The sequence below is a fragment of the Theobroma cacao genome, chromosome 10 (assembly GCF_000208745.1).
Source record: "Theobroma cacao cultivar B97-61/B2 chromosome 10, Criollo_cocoa_genome_V2, whole genome shotgun sequence".
NCBI classification, from domain to species: Eukaryota; Viridiplantae; Streptophyta; class Magnoliopsida; order Malvales; family Malvaceae; genus Theobroma; species Theobroma cacao.
The window spans coordinates 17,200,081-17,204,955 of record NC_030859.1 but is presented as its reverse complement, the minus strand read 5'-3'; positions in this window follow the sequence as shown (position 1 = coordinate 17,204,955).

Below are 4,875 nucleotides of genomic sequence, written 5' to 3'. Positions count from 1 at the left end.
CAGTCAACTAGTGTGATATCCTCTTCAGTTTTGCCAATTCGAAGTTCTGGTAAGTATTATATATTACCGAATTTGGAAATTATCAATTTTGTCGGTTCTTATTTTGTTTAAATTAAACAAAGACAATTTTTTTTTTTTTTTTTTCTTGAATTTCTTAAGCCTTTCTGATAATCAACTAAATGGTTCCATTCCTGATGAGGTAACAATTTTTCCTAATCTAATTTCTATAGATTTTTCTTATAATTTACTCAATGGAACACTTCCATCATGGTTGTATATGGCTTCCTTGTTAAAGTACATTTCTCTCTCTATTAACAAGCTCAATAGTGATATGAAGGAATTCCAATACAAATCACTAGAAAAAATATCTTTTAGAAATAATAGACTCAAAGTTCCTCTTCCATCTTCAATATCTCAAGTTGTGAACCTTACTTATGTCTCCTTATCATCAAATAATCTTGGTGGCATTGTAGAGTTTAACATTTTCTCAAAACTCAAAAATCTATGATACCTTGATATTTCATATAACAGTCTATCCTTAAACACTAATGGTACTAGTGCTGATTATGTGTTTCCTAATCTTCAGTATTTGTACTTGTCTTCTTGCAATGTCAATGAATTTCCCCAATTTTTAAAAGGCTCAAAAAGTTTGCAACATTTACATCTTTTCAACAATAAAATTTATGGCAAGATTCCTAAGTGGATGTGGGATGTGGGGAAGGACTCTTTGCAGTATTTGAATCTATCTCACAACTCTTTGACAAATTTTGTGTAAATTCCTTGGAAGGAAATTAAAGTTCTTGACCTAAGCTCCAATTTGATTTACAGAGATCTTCCAATTCCACCTTCAACAACAAATGTCTTTTTGATCTCAAATAATAGTTTGAGTGGAGAGATCTCTTCTCTGATATGCAATATAAATTCTCTTGAATTTCTTAAGTTGTCTCACAACAACTTAAGTGGAATTATTCCAGGATGTTTTGAAAATTTGAGCAAAAGCCTTTCGATGTTGAAACTTCAAAAGAACAAGGTTCATGGAATCAGTCCCTTGACTTTTACAAAGGAAGGTCAATTGAAGAATCTCAACTTAAATGGCAATCATTTAAAAGGGCCTCTAACAAGATCTATAATTAATTGTAGAGGTTTGGAAGTGGTATATCTTAGTAACAACAAGATCAATGATGCATTTCCTCATTGGTTTGGAAGTTTTCCACAGCTAAAAGTTCTTGTATTGCAGTTGAATCAATTCCGTGGTTCCATTCATGGCACTAGCTTCAATCAATCTCTCTCCAAAATCCAAATTTTTGACCTCTCAAATAATTATTTTATTGGTCCACTACTAGTTGGATATATAAAAAATTTAAGGTTATGATAAATACCACAAAAGATAAAAGTGTAATGTTATACCTTAGGGTGCATGGAGATGGTTGCTTCTATAGCTATTCTATTGGAATTGCAATAAAAGGATTGGAGATTGAATTGGTGAAAATTTTCATTTTGTTAACTAGCATTGACCTCTCAGATAATAAGTTTGAAGGCAAGATTCCAAAGTTTATTGGAGAGCTTAACTCACTCAAAGGGCTTAACCCTTCTCATAATAACCTTAGTGGTTATATCCCCATGGCATTGGGGAATTTGATTGGTCTTGAAACCTTTAGAGCCCATACAAGTATGTTAATTTTTGGCTTTTCTAATAGCTTTAGAGCCCAAAGTTCACTTAAAGCTAAATTATTAGCCTGGAAAAGAAGCCTATTATTATGTCATGAGCAAAATATTTCCAAGCTCTAATTAAAGATGGACACCACGGTAGTTGTCAATATGAAACTAGAGAGAGACAATGGTTCGTCCTACACAAGGTATATTCTAACTAGTATCCGAAAAAGCCTATAGTATTTTGATTCCAAAATCACTCATATTCATAGAGAAGGGAATCGCGTAGTAGACTTTCTTTCAAATCAAGGTCACACACATGAAAGACTTCAAATAATTCATAGTGAAGATGGTACCTTGAGAAGTATGTTAAAATTAGACACATTAAATCTACCTTATGTTAGAGTTAATTAATTATGAAGGAGTAGTACTCGTCATTTATTTTTTATTGTACTTAGACTCATGTAAAAAGGTGTTGTTGCTTAACCTTTGCATTCATGGTAAATATGCAAGGAAAGTAATACCTTTATTAGGTTTTTTTTCTTTGATCTTTCATGTAAATTTAGAGGTATGGTTTATGTCTCCATCTTTTTTGTACCATTTTTATTTTATTAATAAAATTTTAATAGGGTAGCTAGGCCTTGGGAGAACTTTTAGCATAAAAAATACATGAAAATGTGTTCCATGATTTATATTACATTATTCATTTCTGTTAGTTGTTTCTAAGATTAGCTTGGGTTGAGTGGGTCCTTCCCATTAGACCTTTGTGTCGATCATGATCTTGAAATTGGGATGTGACAGTCTTATTCTGAGGGTCTCCACAAACTTCATAACTTGCTCTTGTGCATCCTCGATCTTTCCATTAAATTGCTTGAACTTTGGGCTAGTATAGTCCTTAGGATCACTTTATTGGCGACACTTGCTAGATAAAAGCAACTTAAGATCACATTTAGAATAGTTCAAGACCTTTATTTTTTTGATCTAAAAGCCTTTGAATTCTTTTCTTTTGTTACAAAGCGTTGAGTAATGGCTAGCAAGATTACTGTAGTTAATACAATTGCTAGTGTACTTGTTGTAAAAGACTGATCATATTGGGATTTCGAACACCTACCACATTAAAAATATTTTCTCTATTTCCTCTATTCCCATTTGTGATTACTACTTAGGGAATGGCTCCGTCAGGCATATTCTCATTAAATTGTGTGGGTTGAGCTTAAGAAATGGTGGTTGTAAAAAATACAAGTAGTGATTTGGTCTCTATCATCCATATATTGTTATATTCTTTTACATCTTATCTTGAGAAGTTTGGATCATTTTCATTAGATCTTGTATGTAAATGGGAACAGGTGCATCTTGGTTCCTAGTGAAATTGTCCACTTTTTTGGTAATGCAAAGTTTTTCTAACGAGATTTTACTTAATGTAAACACTTCTCCCTAATGGAGTCCCCAAAATGTAAAAGGGTTCTTGTTATAGGAATAGAGGAAGTGTTACAAATAAGTAAAAAGATGTGCTACAAGTAAAGGTAAGGAAGATTGGAGCAGTCTATGAAGTATTGAGTGTTGTGATAGATGGAAAAAAATAGTTAAACTGCGAAGTAAAGTTAAGAATAAGGCGAAGAAAGATTAAGTAGAAGAGAAGTTGAGAGAGAATATTTAAGAGAGAGAGCTAAGAGTGAAAATATGTCTACAGAAAGGATGAATTGTCAAAACTTTATATATAAAGCCATAAGAAATAGTTACTCAAGAATAGTCTTTAATGTACATAATGAGTAACATTATTAAGAAGAAGTTTAATGCACATAAAGTGTAACACCATGTACTTTGATAAGTTGGCTAATAAGACTCATTTGATGCCAATTGAGGTTAATTAGAGTGTTTAAAAGTGATGAAAGGTGAAAGGCATTGCTTGGAATAAAATATTCTGCACGCGAGAAAATAATAATTAAATAATAATATTTTTATTGAGGATGAATTAGCGAGATAAAAAGTGATTCAAGGGTGAATAGGGGCATAGTAAGACATTTTGGGTACCAAGGAGACAAGTAGAATATTTTAGAATAAAATAATATTTTATTAATAAAATAATATTAAAATATTAATATTTTATTCGATGTCGAAATTGATTATGAAGGAGGATTGTATGGTCAATCTAAGTGGAAGAGAAGAAGAACGAGGGAATTTTGGATAAAAATGATGTTAGTGGAGCCTGCGTGTCTTTATTACATAAAGCTAGCGCGGGGTAAGTATATATTAAATATTATGGTGATACTGTGTTGAAGTGCAAACTTTATATTTTATTTGTACACGTGTAAAGGAAGGAAATTGGAGTTTAAGAAATATTAAAAGGACCCAATTGTAAAAGATGGAAGTTGAAGGGGTAACATGGTAAATAAGGAAAAGTTTGAGGACTCATTTGTAATTTTGATATTTGAAGTTAAAAAGAGAAATTTCCTAATCAAGGAAGGCTAGTTTATGAGTAATATTTGATGTACATGTGGGTTGGACGGGACAATGAATGAATAAATAAACCATAAAGTAAAAACAATATAAAGAATAAAAATTTGAGTGGTGGGTGGAAGGTGAGAATGCCTTTTGCCATGTGATTTTAACACATAAAAGGAGTGGAGAAGAAAAGTCAAAAACATGATGTAATTAGTCTGCTAATGAGAGAGTAAAAGAGAGAAAAGTGTTTTAAGAACAGGAAAATAAGTCTTTTATATTGTTTTGCATCAAAATTCGTGTTTTATGTTTTTGTATGATATGCATATTTAAATGCATTTGTCCAATGGTTATTTTAAATTTGAAATTAGTCTGACTAGTTCAAGTCAAGTGTTTTAAGAATAAGAAAATAAGTCTTTTATATTGTTTTGCATCAAAAATCTGTGCCTTGTATTTTTATGTGATATGCATAGTTAAATGCATTTGTCCAATGGTTATTTTAAATTTGAAATTAATCTGACTAGTTCAAATCAAGTTTTATAATGAATTACTTTACGTTTATCAATTTTTTCAATTAAATTTAATTTTAAAAAGAAACCAAATAAAAACAAGACACATAGCAATAATGAAAGGCCGCTTTCATTTGTTTTGAGAACTGAACAATCCTAGGTTTTTAAAGAATATTTGGAGAAGAGGGGCCCTTTCATTAAGATAACAATTAACGTCTGATGGTGACAACTTGGAAAAGGGTTGGGTGGAAAGTACAAAGAAAATGAAAAGAAAAAA